Raw genomic sequence first — 17419 nt, forward strand, 5'->3', positions numbered from 1 at the left:
TTTCATGAATTCTTGCTCTGATACCCAATTCTAGGCACCTCTTCATGCAAAAACCCTATGACATGCCACTGTGGGCTGAAAATGCCATGTAGGTGTAGCCTAAAGCACCATGCAGTTGGAGCTTGCAGTAATAATACAGGATAATTTAGATATGAAATTGGCCGTACATAATATTTGCCAGTCTTTTCCTTTTGTTGCTGAGAAATTTTGACAGAAAAACAGTGTAATTTCATCATGGCCACTGGCCCTGTGGCAGTATTAGAGTGTCCAAGTCTGCTTTCCTACTCCCAAATGAAATCTATACTCAGGAAAGTCTGCCTCTCAGAGGTAAATAGCAGGTGTTACTTTTATCCCAGGTTTTAGAAGAATTAGCTACACTGTGATCTTGTGGAGGCTACCTGGGAAGTCGATAATGATTTATAAAGTGAAGTTCTCCAGGTCAAACCAGACCAGACGCCAACATTGGCACCAATCTCACTGTTGGTGACCTTAAACAAACAAAAAGACATATTATGAATAAAACTAGTTAGTCTAACAAATTAATTTGCTCATGAAATCTACTCTATAATAAACTAAAGTTTGTAAAGGTTTACATTTTAAATAAAATTCAACATTTTCTTTTACATTTTAAATAAAATTCAACATTTTCTTTAGATAGATAAAATCATAGAACACTTATGTTAGTATAAGACATTTATTTATGGAGTTTAAATGCATACTCTGATTAATGAGTGTGTAAAACTTACTACCACTCCATTTCTAGAACTATTTTAGTCTGAGGCATATGGTTAACAATAATTTAGTCTCAGAAATATATCTTCTTTTGATAAAAGATTCCATTTAGAAAAACTGCCAAAATTCATTTAAGTCACTTGGTGAAAAATAGGTCATCAAATTGATAAATGTAATTTTTGTTAAAAAATTATGAATCTAATAAGGAATCTATAAATTTTATCATGTATCTTGAGTTCTATCTTTAAATCAAATTAGATTTCCAGAACGCTATAGTTTTGGATAAGTAACTTCAGAAATATCTTCACTGAAATATATTTCATTGATAGTCTCTTGGATCTTGAACAATAATTGGTAAAAATTTACTTTCTTATGAATGCTTTAATTTGCATAAAACATCCTTAAAATGTTGATCATTTGCTTTTAAAAATTATTTAATTACTCTTGTGAAAGAACTCATACAGTTATTCTTTCTGTGAATGCAGTACTGGTGAAATTTTTCTTTCTCTCTTTTTTGAGCAGATTTCTCATCTTTTTTGAGATAATAAGAGTTACACCATTCCCTGTGTTTCCCTTTTTGCTGAGACTTCTAGAAAGCTCAAAGTTTCTTGCAAAATCACATAAACTATATCAGCCTCAGAGGCAAGTGTATTTGCTACTGTTTCTTTCCACAAAGCTTTCTTTTTTAAAAAGGCATGTATATTTAATATAGTCTTTTATTTTAAGCTTCCAGAAATGGAATATTTGAAGTTATGTATTTGTAGATCACTAATTTACATATAAGACTGATCTCTAAGTAGGAAACATAGCAGCTTTGTCAGACTGCATCGGCTCCCACAGAAGATGGCAGCCCTTTTTGGGTGTATAATTGAAGGCATTGTAGACATTTTGATTATGTAGTATTTTCAGCATCTGTAATAAATAAATAACAGTGACCTAAATAACCTGGAATTTATTTCTCACTCATGTAGTAGTCTAAGCGTTAGGAGTCCAGAACTTGTACTACGATTATATAAGAACCCGGATTCTTTCTGTCTTGTTGCCCTGCCTATCCCTTGTGTATTGCCAGAGGTGTGCAGGTAAACTGGTTCTCTCAAAAAAAAAATTCCTGACTTGTGGTGATTGATGATTTTTGTGGTGTAAATACTCAATAATAGTTGATTTTAAGCTACCAATGCTTTAACCACTGGCTTGGAAAATTCCTGAAAATTTGACTGTCAGCTCTGGCAAGTGGGCATGAGCTTAGCTCCAGCACAGCCTGGGGTGTTGCCCTCATCTTTATGGTCGTGATGACTCACCAGCAGGGCCACATTTCAGTGAGAGGAAAAGTGCCCTTCTCTTAGGAGTGTGACTTGATGTTGCACACATCATTTCCCTTTCCATCCTACTAGCCAGAAGTCAATCACATGCCTACACCTGGCAGACAGGTAGGCTAGGGAAATATTGTCTTTATTCTGTTTAGCTAATTATGTGCCTAGCTAAAAACTGGAGTTTGGTTCTTAGAGAACAAGGAAAGAAAGGCATTGGTGAATAGCAGCAGATTTTGTCACAGACGGGCATTAAAAAATCAGTGACATTAATTTATAGTCATGACTATGAGAATGACAATAATGACTATAATGAAGAAAGTTTTTATAAGTAAGTTAATATATGACAGCTGTTAATTTGAAGAGTTTTTCATTTCAACTAACAATGGAAGAAGTAATAATCAGTGTCTCATTAATAATAGGCAAAGAACAATGAAATGCTAAGTTACAACAATGACAAAAATCACAGATGTTTTCAGGAATTAAATATGATGTTTGTACTAATCCATTATCATTATATGTTTTTCACAAGGTTCCCTGGTGGAGTTTTAAAACAGTTATTAAAGATTGTATATTAATAGACTAGGTTAAGAAAAACGTTGAACTTTGAGAAGTCTTTCTTACTCCCAAGCTGTCTGCTACTGAAAATAAAACAACACTGGTTTTGGTAAATTTTATTTCCCAAGGAGTTCAGATTAAAGTATGAATAATCCCCGAGAAGTTGTCTATAAATCACAGTTGAACAACTGGGTTGGTTTTGTTTAGAGAGAAAGATAAATAAAGGTGTCCTTGACAACCAGTACGTTTCACATAAGACTCTCGAGTTCATATTAAAAGCAGATTTTTATTGTGCTCTTCAGACTCACAAATCAAAATACCATCTCTGTGCTAATCAGTGTACTCTCTTCAGTGTGTTACACCACCTGCTTCCTGCGTAACGTCACCTACTAATCCTCCTTATGTCTCTCCAGACAGTAGAATATACCCTGAAGGGAGGTTGCATCCATCTCATTCCCTTAGAGAATTTCACATGATTGAACCCCAATCACATCAGATATTTGTTAATTTATATCTTTCGTCTTTCCCCCCAGCTTTATGGAGGCATAATTGACAAATAAAAATTGTATATTAAGATACAATGTGATGAGTTATGAATACATTGTAAGTTGATTGTCACAGTCAAGTTAATTCGCTCATCTATCACCTTACATAGTTACTTTTTTTTTTGCAAGGTGAGAACACTTAAGATCTACTCTTTTACCACACGTCAAGTATACAATACAGTATTATTAACTGTAGTCACCATGCTGTGCATTAGATCCCCAGAACTTATTCATCTTCTAACTATCTTTCACTTTTTTATCATTTTTACAAAAATCCCAGGAGACATTTTATATCATATTTTCCTCACTTAAAGCAGAAGTCTTATTTCTAATATAAACACTGATCCCAGAATAATTTTTATGTAGATAAATCTGGTTTTTGTTTGTGAATTTTTTCTGTGCTCTTAGTTGTTTTATCAACCCAGGTCTATTATTTTCCACCCTGAGTTGCCAAAGTCTTGTGGTTACCATTTCCCTTTTAAAAATCAGTAGCATTTCTCTTTCTTCAGGGACCTATTCTCTGCTTCCAAGGACCTAAGTACATTCATATTTGTTCATTTGTTCATTCATTCTTTAATGATTAAATATTATTTATTTAATAAGAAATTAAATATTTACTAAATATCTCCATTGTGAGTATACAAAGTTTTATAGAGAAATGACATCTATATTCTGAAAGACACTATGGAGTCCACAAATTTGTAGAAAGACACAATGTCTTGTTCTCAAGGAATTTATAACCCAGTAAAAGAATACACACTTAGAAAAGAAGAGAACGCATACAAATGTAGAAACTAGTGTGTATGGGAGTTCAGAGAAGTGAGGGGCCACTTGGTGGCACATTCATGGTGGGTTTGGAATGGGTACCACGGAAATATAATTGCAGTGGAGATGGTAGCTTAGCATGCGACATCTATTCCACTCTTCTACTACTAATGTGCTTCCTGTAATGAAGAGGCTGGAAAGCTAAAAACTGCATTTCTCATAAGCCTTTGCAACTAGCATGGTTTGACCAATGACGTGCTTGCATGTGAGATTTGGAGGACAGAATTGAAGTGAAGGCCTGATTCTACTGTTTCTGCTGTTATGCCCAGGAAGCAATTTTCCTACCTCCTCACCTCCTTCCTTGGTAGTGTTGGCAGAGATCCCAGGGTCCCGCCACTAGCCTCAGGGATGTTGAGAGATAAAGCATGGGGAATCAAATTGGTGATTCTAGCTGTCTCAGTGTGGTGTTGAGGCCTGTAGTAGCAGTGGCTTCTTGATAGTGGCCATCTCCTGATTTTGGTAGTTCCCTGTGGCAATGTGGATCTGAAGCAAGTTGTCTCCCCATCAAAGAGGTATTGATGGTCCTTTGCAATGGTACTGGTTTTGAGTATCAACCTAGAACCTGTTCCTTTTGCAGTCCTGAGAATGCTGTAAGCCATTTAGTGCACTATAATAAATTCTTTTGGTTTTAAACTAGCTAGATAGGCTTTTGTCTCTGCAACTGACCACTAACCAATACAGTAATCTTGTAAAATCTTCTTCCTCTTTTTTTATATGAAAATATGATTGAGTAGAACATTTCAGACAAAATGAGTAGCTCAAGCAGAAACAGAAACTGCAATATTTGTGTAGGAGTTCACTCTCAGAACCAAGCAGCTGGAGCTAAAATGTTAGGGACACTATGGAGACTTGGCTGAAAGTACAATTTGGAGAGAACATGATTGCCAGGCTGAGGAGGCTGTCTTTTATCAGCCAGACACTGGGGAGTCAGGTGATCTGTGAGTATTAATCTGGAAGTGGGATTTGGAACAGATTTGAGGAAGTGGAGACTGAAAAGGGCCTGATCCACTAGAAAGGTAATGCAAATAGGATAAAAAGGATACAATCAATATGAGAAAAATCTCATGGGACGGTGCTGGGTGAGTTTGGGTGTACATTTTAATTGTGATGTTCTGGATAAATGTGCTATGCATCTCCAACTTTGTAGGCTGAATCCTTGGTGAGAAGATGGAATGGACTTCAGTGCAGGCAGTGGAAATGTTAGATGCGCAAGGTGGGAGAGGGGATGGGGAGGGGAAAATTGCTGTCAAATGAAATGAGCTAGTGAATGTCAGAAATGTTTCCCATAAGCAAGAACTGTCTACCCTGACAATGTTGTTGGCTTCAAATTGAATTTATAGAAAATTAAGCAGTTGTAGATAGATTCTCCTTATATCATAATAATCCACTATAGCCAGTTGGCTCTAAGTTAAGGACTTATTTAATTATTATTTATGAGTATACTTCAAGACCACTGCACTTAGAAGGTCAGGTTCTGCCTTACTTTTTTGTGTACGAGTTTAAACAAATCACCTGAACTTTCTGAGTCTAAATTTCTCCATCTGCAAAATGGTGATTATAATACCTGCCTTAAAGTTTTGAAGGGCTGTTTTCAAGAATTAATTATTTTATTTTGAAGGACCATCTTATTCAGTATTCTGTTCCAAACTCTAAATGGAACTAACTATATTCAGCATCTCTGATCTCTCTCATCACATTTTGGAATACAGAGAAATAACTTAAACTGCAATAAAATAGTCTCACTATAAATTTTTAAAAATCCTAATTACAGTGTAGTAAGACATTGAGAATAGCATATTTATTCTAGAAAATATTACTCCAGGGGACAATACTCTAACAACGACAACAATATATATACTATTGAACAGATATTAGATGAAAGTCACTGTTTTGAGTTCTTTACAGGCCTTAACTCATTTAATCCTCACAAGAAACCTATGAGGAAGGTATTAAATGATAAAACAGGGATATTCATTGAATGTTTAAAACAAATGCAGCAAATGTTCTCTTTCTGTTCAAATTTAGCCTAGAAGGCTAATTCTGCTCGATTTGTCTTATTTACTTCTCTTTTTATGTTTCATACTTACTGAGAATTCTATTAAGGTTACAACCATTGGCTTAATTTCTCTGTGACTAAAAAGGAACCCATATTTTGGTGTGGTAGCTGAAACTCTTATTACATAACTCAAAAACTTACAGTTTAAAATATTTTTTGCTTAGATTCTCTCTTATAAAATATTACTTACACTGTTTCAGTTTCATTTTTATCATTATTTGCCTGGTATAGCTTCCCCCTTCCCACTTTCTATGTAACATTTCTTTTAAGAAGGTGTCCAATAGAGTGTGTATGAGGATCTTTTCTTCTAATTCAATCTGACAAATTTTGTCACATGATATAATCAAGCTGCATTTGTTGTAATTACTAAATTTTTATTTTCTAATGTGTACGTGTTTTCCTTTAACCAGGCATTTCTTTGCCTTTTTTCCCTTTCTTTTGTACCTTGTATTTGTTCATGTTCATTTTTGTATTTGATTTTCAGCCATTTTAACTATGATGTGCCAATAACTGGTTTTATTTTAATGTACGCTGCTATGGTTTATAGTGCTTTCTGAAGTATCTTCAGCTTTTAAAAATTTGTGACCATTTTCTATTCAACTATTGTCTCTATCCCATCTTTCCTTTTTTCTCCTTTATGGGCTCCAAATACCTGTTCATTGACCCTTTCACTATGACTAATATATCTTTATACATTTTTCTTATTTTCCATTTCGTTACCTCTTTGTGCTTCATATTTGATATTTTATTCTGAGCCACATTCTAATTCACTGCATCTCTCTTCAGAGCTGTCTAATCCTCTAGAAAACCTATTTATTGCAATTACTTTTACTTTTCAATTTTTGAATTATTTGATTCTTTTATATTGTTCTACTTCTTGGCTGAAATTCTTCATTTTGTCATTTAATATTAGTGCATATTAATCTCTGTTGTTTTGAAATTATTTTGTCCAGACTCCAATATCTGGGTCTCTGGTAGGTCTGTTTTGATTTGCTGATTTTTCTCTTCATGTAATTTTCAGTCAGTTCCTTTCTTTTCTTATTTTCTATGTTGTCTCTTTTCTATTGAGTACCATAAATTAATATGAAAAATGTTAGATGTGATGTTATGTTTTTAGATCATATTATTTTCTCCAGAGAAGATTTTTCTTTTGCTTCTGGTAGGTAAGTACATTGTAGCTGGTTCAGCTTAATCCAATTAGACTTTTAGCTGATTCAAAGGTGGTCTTGAATCTTTGTGAAGGCTAGTTTATTTCCAGCTCACATTTACTCCTAGAATGTATGCCTTTGGGAATACAAACTAAATGCTCAGGGTCTATAATAGGATTCCTCTGTCTTGGTTGATTCTTGGATCTGATTTTCATCTTTAGCGTTATGAAATTGCCAAAGGCTGTTTGTTTTCAGCTTCTTAGCCTCTCAGCTATACTTTCTGTTCCTCCTCTTACCTTCTCAGACACTGTTATAGAGCTAACAAATGTCTCCATGGAATATTTCCTCCTCCTCATACTAATCTCAGATCTTCTGCTGCCCATTAATCCTCTCAGCCATTCTCTGCCTTTTGGGGGAGAAGGGAGAAATAGGAAATCTCAAGCCGCTGTTCCCCTGCTACCCTGGAGAGTATAAAATCCTTTGAGGTCCTTCTACCTTTATACTTCTCTAAGCCTTTCCATTCTACCACTCAGGAATCATGGAGTAAATGGTGGTTCTCTATAAGACTGAAGATTCTTGAGCAATTTGGGATGCTAGGCTACAGTTCCTTCTGCTCTGAATTCTTCCAACCGCATGAGGGCAAGATCTGCACGTATGGGTTTCTGTTGTCCCAGTTAACTACCGGAGCTTATTAGCCTAGAGTTTAGGTCATTAGGCTCATTCTCAGAGACTCATCAGTGCTTACATTCTAGTCATGTTCTTTCTGATTTTTTCTTCTTTGCTCGCTCGTCCACGTCTTATCATGTTAGGACAGGGAAGCAGCTCTTTCCTCACTTATTTTTCCCACTGTCTGTATTGTGGTTAAATCTAGCTCTATGTTCACACAGTTCTACGTCCTATGTTTCACTCTTGATATTTAAAGTCAAGTTTCTGAGATTACTAACAATTAGAAATAACCCTTTTCTCACTCAAACATGCTCTTTTAATTGGAAGCAAGAGCTTTCAAACTTACAGTCTGCTATAGTTTTATAAAAGTCAACTTGGAGGAACAGTGCTCTGCTGCCTGTGAGGCACTGTACTCCCCCACTCCATGGATTGTTTTCCCTTAAATAAGGGACATTATATTTATTACTAAACTGTTTTAGTTTTGTCATTTGACAGTTTTGGTGACAAGATGGGAGCTGCAGATGGCTGTTGAGGATTCTGGGCATGGCTCCTAGATGCAAGTGAAGGTACCCATACAGCCATTTTGGTTCATTGCCTCTTTGGCGACCCTCCGCAGTCTCTGGGAAGCTTCTCTTGGATCAAGCTCCACTTATTTTGCATTCTGAGCTCTTTGAGTTTTTTTGTCCTAATCCTTCTGGGTGGAAAATTGGGGTGTGAGAGACTCCAGAATTTTCATAGGGTGAAAATTGGGGTATGAGAGACTTTAGATTTTCCCAGTGAAACTTAGTGGGCCACAACATTTGGGTTTCTAGCCGGCCCAATCTGCAAGGAAGTGCCTTCTGGAGGTCCAGTCAGGTCTTAGGAACTGTGCACAGGCAGTAACTCTGCTTGAATCATGATGACTATTTCAAGGGAAGATAATGGGTACCCTTCAATCTAAAGAAAGCAAGATGGCAGCCATTAGGAGACTCACAAAGCTTTGAGGTAAGTCCACAGCATAAACCACCGGGGGACTTTGGAAATCAATTAAGGTAAGAAATTCAGACTTTTTTGATCAAAGGCACAGCAAATCTAAGTAGGTACAAGTCAGACTATTAAAAGCTGTTAGGGTGTCTGCCACTATGAAGACATCTCCTGAAAAGAATGAAAGATCTGTTTCTAATGGAAATCTTAGAAGCGAAAGCCACAAAATTGTGGGCACTGGCTGAGCACCTAAGAGCTGATAGAGTGCTCACCACCTAACTCTATGACTCCCATGCTAAGATAAGTTGGTTATGGAGTGTATTAGAGCAACACTAGGTCACTTGTCCATCTCAAGAAAATTTCCATGCAACGAGGTACACTGTGAAACACCACAAAATCCTCAAAGCAGGAGAACATCCCTTTTAGGTATTTGTTTGCCTTCAAGAGACCCAAGGCTTAGCTAAAGAAATGGGATCCTCAAGTTTCAAAGAATTGAGCGTGCCACCTTCCAGCACACCTGCTTATTTTATGCTTAAGAACTGGGGTCCTGGAAGCTGTAGACATCTACAAAAATGGCAAAATATTACTAAGACAATGTAGAATTACAATGGCCATTATGGGGAATGTTCCAATTAGACAAGATCATTCATTTAAGAAACGCACTTGAAAGTAATGGTTCCCAAATCAAATAAACAGAATGGGATACCTATTTTAATTGGCATGCAACCATCTCCTAAAGGCTTCAAGATTCCAAAATAGCTTCATGGAAGTATTTATTGCAAGACACTAATGAAAAATTAAGGATACAATTGGGGCTGGCCCCGTGGCCGAGTGGTTAAGTTTGTGCGCTCCGCTGCAGGCAGCCCAGTGTTTCGTCAGTTCGAATCCTGGGCGCGGACATGGCACTGCTCATCAAACCACACTGAGGTGGCGTCCCACATGCCACAACTAGAAGGACCCACAACAAAGAATATACAACTATGTACTGGGGGGCTTTGGGGAGAAAAAGGAAAAAAAATAAAATCTTAAAAAAACCACAAAAATTAAGGATACAAGAGGTGCCTAAACCAAAAGACTATAGGACTGATATGTCTCCTACTACTCCTCTCTATCCTCCTTTACCTCAGTACTTATGGTCTACTAATCATCTATCTGAATTGCCTTTCCACTCTGAGGAGACTAAAGACTATAAACAAAAGTCTGCCAATTTAGTGGCATTACAGACACCCCATATATAACCTCAAAGAAGGCCCCTAGTTGGCCCTCTCAGGGTTGTCAGCACTCTGAGGAATTATCCAATAAACTGCTACTGATACCAGCTCAACACAAGGTTGACATAAGGGAAGCCATACTGTAGAAAAGAAACCATATTATAATTTTAAATGACCTCTGATTAACTAGCCCAGATATGCTTTGTAGATTTTTTGGCCCCTCCCAGCTGCTTTAAGATGATAACTTTTGTTCCTTTGAGTTCCTTAGGAATGTGATGACCCCCAGGCAGAGAGCCTATGCTGATAGCCATCATCAATGACAACTGAAAGATCAGGGGATAAGGCATTGCTCCATTCTCTGATGCATATCCAGTAAGCAAAGGACTATCAGGAACTGGGACCATATGTCTGCCCCACCCAGAGACTACCCAACTCCCCCACCTGGAGACCAGCCCCATATATAACTGGCCTGTAGTCTTTGTTCTGGGAGATGGTTCTTTTGGACATGAGTCAGCCATCTTCCCTCTTGCTAACAAGCTGTAACAGAGTCCTTTCTCTCCTACCACTTTGCCTCCTGCCTATTGGCTTGTCTTGCGGCGAGCAGATGATCCCCCTTGGGCAGTAACACTACCAGTTATTCCTGTAAACAGCCAAGGGGAAAATAAAATGAAAATTAATGGAAAACTTTGCCAAATTCTGGTAGATACACTCTCTAGTTTAAAACCTAATTGCTCTGGAGTCTGCAGATGGGATCTTGGGAAAACCAAAGAAGTCAGCATAGGGTGAGAATTCTTACCAAAGTCAGCTCTCCTGTATCTCTCCCTGTAGTGCCCAGTTAAGAGAGGAAGGTAAAATTTCATGTAGACCCATTTTTTCCAAATCCATACCCATTGGTTGTCAATCCTTTCTCTCCCAGGGGCAGCTGTTGCCTTTTTGTTTGTCTCATTTAGTGTCCTGACATTTTGCCTTGGCAACTCTCAGGTTGGGGGCCCCAAAACATGGCTAGACAGAAATATGGGTTGTACTGTATTTATTGCTAGATATGGCTGGGCAGAAATGTGGGTTGCACTTCATTTGCAGCAGGGGTCCTACCAACTGTTGCCAGCTCTCAGGGGAATTGTCTGTCTTTTTTTCTTTTGATTATCTTTGGGAGTGGCTCTGGATCTTGGGAGGGCAGCATCTTTTCATGGTCTTTGGGGATGGCTCCTGGGTCCATGGGGTGGTTCAATACTGCCAGGAATATTTATTGTTTGTCCCAGCTGAAATCTGACAAGATATTAAAAGGATGTTTTTAGGTAGCTCTATGGTCAGAAGTTGGGCAAATAGGAAGCTGATATTCAGAGCCTGATAGGAACTTTTTATTATGCCTTTTCACCTAAGCTAAGTGTATCCAGAGGAGAGAAAAAACATTCCAATGGCAAAGCTCTAAATCTAGAACATAGGAATCTTTTGATTTCCATCTTAGTTGGAGGTCTTCTCCTGGATATAAAAAAGCAAATTGAAGAAAATGTAGTTGCATGGCTGGGTCAGCCCCTTGATGTCATTCAGGTTGCAACCCAAGTCTTTGAGGAATTAAAAACAGCTGTCCTTGTCCTATAAAGTGAATCTTTACATGAACAGAAATGCAGCTCTAGAAGCAATTCAAAGCCCACCTATCCTTTTTACCAATCACCAAACCTCCCCTATTCATCTCAAAAGCCTTGTAGGTATTGTAAAAATTCTGGCCTTAGGAAACAAAAGTCCTTCCTGGAGAAACTTGAATTCTTTTCCTGTGCCTTTGAGATGTAAATGTTCTACTTGGTCTTTTCTAGGAACTCTTATCTAGACCATCTCTTTGAAATGCAAACTTTAGGGAGGTAATTCTTATCAGAGGAAAAAAAGATGAGGAAAGGCTATTTGCAAGCTAGGTGAATGAAAACGTGTCTTCTACACAAATATTACCAAAAAGTTCAAGCCATCTGAGCAGATAACCTTATCTTATTCCATCTGCCAGAGATACAATTTGGATCCAGCTGTTCATTTATAAACTAGTGAGTTTTGCATTATTGTTCTCTCTCATGGCTAGAATTTTAAAATGAAAGCTGTAAGATCTCTGTTTACCTCTGTATGTTTAGATATGTTTGTGTATGTTATAAATGTATGATTTTTTTTTACCTCTAGATAGTATTGCCAAAATTAATTTGTAAAGAGCTCTATTTAATTGGGTTAAAGAAAATTAAGCATTTGTATAAATAAAGTATACTGCCAGAAATACAGAGACTAATGAAAACGCTTTTCTAGTTCATGTGATCTAGGATAATCTTTAATAAATAAAAGCTAGTTTAAGTTTGTGGTTTAATTATATAACAGGCATGTATTTAGAGTTATCAGCATTAAATATAATACATTTATTCTACCTCGGTTTACTGAAAGTGAACTAAGCTCATGTTATCTCCATTATCGGAATTGTTAGCAAGAACAATAACTTAAGATGGCAGTTAGCTATTTAATGTTTCAGGAAACTTTCATGAGTAATCTAAACATAATTGTTAAAAACAAGTAAATTAAGTACATGTAACATAAAAGTTTATAAATAGACTTTTCAACAGTAAAAAAAGTCAATATAAATGTAAATGCTTTGAACCTTTGTTTTTCTACGCCCACTTGAAGGCAGTGCATATAAAACTCCTCTTTAAAGTTTGGATGATTGGAGGAGGCAAGATTAGGAGTAATCTGCAATTAAGTAGAGTGCTAAGTGTGTAGTATCCTGAGATAAGTGGTATAGCTATGGTGACAATTATTATGTCAGTCATTTATTGGCTCCCTGCTATGTTTCTGAAGTGTCCAAAGTGTTTTGTGAATCTGTATGATTTTCTCAACAACTTTGTGAAGTTAAGATAGTTACAGTTGAAAAACAAAAATCTTAGATACGAGTAACTTGCTCTACTCAATAGTAAGTGGTAATTCTAAGATTTGAGCTCAGATTTGTTGGACTCCAAAACTCTGTGAATTTACTTTCTGTTATGGATGAATTTTAGTTAGTATTTATTTTATTCCTCTCAAAATAATAGTGGTAATATGGAGCATTACCTGAGAAAGGCAACTCAATTTATAAAATACTGATTTCAAATGAAATTTTATCTTGTATTTGATAACTGTTTTATAAGCTGTTGCAATGTTTTCTTTTCTTTTCTTTTTTCTATGTATACCCATTTCATTTTCTAGATTAGAAGTTTTTGAAGGCAAGGTTTTCTTTTTTTCCTTTTGTATTTGTTACTATATTTATCACAGTAAATCCCAAACAAGTTCTTGATGATTATCACCTCTGGTGGTTTTTCTTCCGAAAAAGACTTTTAGATCATTTTTGTTAATTATTGTCATGTTTGTTCAATCTCCTTTATTTTGAAATAGTTATTCAGCCTTTTACTGATTTTTGAAGAGGCCACCTTCATTGTGTCATTGTTTCTGACTCTTGCACCAGAAAATACATTGTCTAGGTACTTAATGATTGACTGAAATTCCTTTAAAAGGGAAATCAGGGCTTTTTTTGTTTGTTTTTAAATTACAACTTACAGGTAAAGTTAAATATTCAAAGTTTACAGAAGTTAATGAAACATGAATATAAATTTATACTACAGTTTAAATGAAAAATATCAGAGAATTTCTAAATTACATATTATGACATGAAAGAGAGAAGAAAGACCAAGTTAACACTGAGAATTAAAGGGAAGAATCTCAGACGATAAGGAAGAAGTTTACAAAATATTGTTTTTCACAACTTTCCTTGAGACCAGCTCTGATAGTTAGCATGACCCATAAGTTGAAGTAAGGGTGCCATATTTTTTCTTTTCATATCTATATACCAGGACAGTAAGATTTGATTCCAAACAATGATCAAGCAGATTTCCACTTTCTGTTCTTTCAGGAAGAAAGTTTAATTCATGGTAAACTGGTATAGTATAGAAACAATATATCAAAATATAAATTCAGGAACTGCATTTGAATAAATGCCAGAGTGAGAGGGGAAAAGATGCTGGAATAAGACACACCTAGGGACAGAAACCATAGTATTAATAATAGCAACAATTAATAGAGCAATGACTATTCATGAACACTGTGCTAACATTGCCTCATGTAATCCTTAGGACAACTCAAGGTGGGTTTCATTACACTTGTTTTCCAGAGCAGGAAACTGAGGTTTAGAGAGGGTAAGTTAATTATTCAGCTTTACGCAGGTAGTAATGAACAGTCTAGATATTGTCATAGGTCTGTCTTACTCCAAAAGAATCCCTTGGCTTCTAGGTTAATATTGCCTCTCAAATGCATCCTGCACCAGTGCTATTTTTATATCTTTGAGTCTCAATTTTCTTGTTTGTAAAATGTAAATAAAAATCTTCACAGAGTGAAAGAATTATATGCAAGCTGACTGATCATAATAGCCATAAAATATATCACTCCTTGCTTATCATACCCCAGACCTTTCCATTGTCAGTACATTGCTAAAGAATTTTAACTGTCAAATATACTTAATTATAACGCATGTCTTAGATCTCAGAAATAATAGTTGAAAAAAATTCCCAGCCTATAGTCTCTATTACTTATTGGTGGACAGAAAAGAAACGTGTATTCAGTACTTGATGCGGTAGTCCTCCCTTACACGCTGTTTCACTTTCCGCCATTTCAGTTACCTGTGGTCAACCGTGGTCCAAAATTATTAAATGGAAGATTCCAGAAATAAACAATTTATAAGTTTTAAAATGCTCGCCATTTTGAGTAGCATGATGAAATTTCATGCCGTCTTGCTCCTTCCTGCTCAGGACGTGAATCATCCCTTTGTCCAGCATATCTACACTGTATATGGTATGCGCCTATTAGTCACTTCATAGCTGCCTCGGTTATCAGATTAACTGTCATGGTATCGGAGTGCTTGTGTTCAATTAACCCTTGTTTTACTTAATAATGGCCCCAAAGTGCAAGAATAGTGATGCTGGCAATTCAGATACGCTGAAGAGAAGCCTGTAAAGTGCTTCCTTTAAGTGAAAAGGTGAAAGTTCTTGAATTAATAAAGAAAGAAAAAAAATCCTATGCTGAGGTTGCTAAGATCTATGGTGACTTTCATCCAAGTAAATTGTTATAATTGTTCTACTTTATTATTGGTTTTTGTTGTTAATCTTACTGTGCCTAATTTATAAATTAAACTTATCATAGGTATGTATGCCTAGGAACAAACGTGGTATGTATAGGGTTCGGCACTATTCGAAGCTGCAGGCATCCACTGGGGGTCTTGGAATGTACCTCCGGGGCATAAGGGGGAACTAGTGTATTACCTAATTTTATCCACTTCTCTTTTTGTTGCTACATCCTCAGGATAATAATTTGACCTTCCCTTTGAACTTTGATTTTTTTTTTGGTCATGTATTTTTAGGTTCCTGAATTAACAGGAAAAAAATTAACACCGTTTTCTCTTTTCCACAGCCCTCTTTTTGTTTACATTTCCTTTTCGACCACCCATCTCCCTAGGTAACGAAGCAAACAAATGAAAACCTTTTATTTTCAAAAAATTAAGATAAAAATTGAGGAGTAAATGTGGATTGTCTTTTCAGATGCTTACGTAACTAAGAAGAAAAGCAAAAATACCTCTCACTTATATTCTTACATTTATCCACCAGCTGCTTGCCTCTCTTGGAACCCTCTGTGGTCAAGCTGACACCAAAGGCCTCACAGGTGAGGGCATGAAGACCAGCAATTACCCTTTGATCTTAAGATCACTCCATTACATGTTTCTTTATCTTCCTTTTTTGTTTCTTTTCTTTATGTGAAACCATATGTGCTGTCAGGATAAAATCATTTCACATGTTCAAAGTAAACAAAACTGCTCATTCTGGTCAAACATGCCTCAGAAGTTTCTTCCAGGGACGCTACAAACGAGACAAAATCTTTATATGACTTTTCAAATCATGCTCTCATTATGTTTGCAAGTGCTTTATTTTTTGAAAGTTTCTAAAATTTTGCTTGCAAATTATCTGATTCAGCTCAAGAAATCCCTATTATATTTTTTTAAAAAAGGAATTAAAAATACCAGTGAAATCTGTTAAATAAAATATCACTCCTGCACTAAACCATTAGTCAAAATCCTGAGCAGATTTAGTTTGTAAAGCATGGTTATTAGAGTTGGGGGATGTGGCCAGGGCATCTGGAGGCATCAGAAAAGGCTTCTGCAATCTACACTGAAATTACAGCAATATTTCTTAACACCCTGGGGAGCTATTTATTTGACCCTTGTATACTATTAGAAACCTTTAGCTGTTTCAAACCAAAGTTGGCAAAAATAAGTGAGGAAAACAGCATGGTTGCTCTTTTCCAGTAGCATAGTGGCCCACGTATCTTAAGGTTGAACAACAACAAAAATCAATGTAAGAATAATACAATTCAAAAGCTACATGATCAGTTAGAGATCTCATGTCAAGAACTTTAAAAATCAACTGTGATGAATCTATAATTTCATCACACAACATATTTTCCACCCCAGAAACATGTCTACTTTGTATCCAACTTGTAGCTTACTCAGAACTCCAGCTTTCAAGGAGGGCTTCCTCTGGGAACCACTATGTAATTATGTCTCAAAATGCATACCTTGTCTGTAGTCAGATCACATCTTACTTACGTCTGAGGCTGGCAGGTAACCCTCTGATTATATTTATGTATCCCACTTACAACCATAAGCTTCTGCATCACACTGGCTACCCTAGGCCAGGCTAGTGTGCCTGGATGGACTGATACTTGAGATGATTGCTATTTAATAAGCACTTACTGTGTGTCAGGCTCTGTGCTAGGTGGTTTATAAACATTTCTAATTAGCTTTAAACATTTAGTATTGTTTTTCTAGTATGTACACAAGAAAATTAAAACTTGGGAAGGTTAAATGGTTTGCCAAGAATACATGGCTATTAAATGGCAATCTTGGGACTGAAATACAAATCTCATCCCCAAATCTGGGGTATTTCTACCATAAATTATCGTGTACAGAGATGTTTAACAGAATGAAAGGATCATTGAGAGTGGACCAGGTGGAAATGGTCTTATGCTCCAAATATTATGGCATTCATTTTGGGTCAACCATTACAGGGCAGTCATTTCTTTTACTATTATCAACTCTTAATATATTACTACCGGTTTTATGGTTTGTGTAATTAACAGGACAACATATTTGGGAGGAAAAAATGTTCATTCAGTTTAAATATGTTTGGATGTAATGAACTTATGGTACTTGTCATATATTCAGTTTACCTTTTTTAATCCAGTGGTAAGGAAATTCTGCAAGTCAGTGCCTTTTGACTGTCCTCTCCATGTAAACACAGAAATTGTATGGTGGCCTTTTTTATATCCTTTGAGTATCAGAGAGAATCACTGTAAAGGGACAAATTTAATC

The 17419-nt window shown here is 36.3% G+C and overlaps 1 long non-coding RNA gene across 4 annotated transcripts in view; it reads left to right on the forward strand.

Moving 5' to 3' along the window:
• Positions 1-17419, forward strand: part of LOC123285190 (uncharacterized) — a 174408-nt gene that overhangs the window by 114732 nt on the left and 42257 nt on the right. Inside the window, exons 1-2 of one of the 4 annotated variants that reach the window (XR_011502914.1) lie at positions 8333-8821; positions 15660-15714. The exons of 2 other annotated variants lie outside the window; for them this stretch is intronic. This is a non-coding gene — a long non-coding RNA (uncharacterized lncRNA). Of the gene's footprint in view, positions 1-8332; positions 8822-15659; positions 15715-17419 lie in introns of those variants that run through there. One more of the 4 variants, XR_006526768.2, reaches the window with a different exon arrangement.

This window comes from Equus asinus, chromosome 4 (assembly GCF_041296235.1).
Source record: "Equus asinus isolate D_3611 breed Donkey chromosome 4, EquAss-T2T_v2, whole genome shotgun sequence".
NCBI lineage: Eukaryota > Metazoa > Chordata > Mammalia > Perissodactyla > Equidae > Equus > Equus asinus.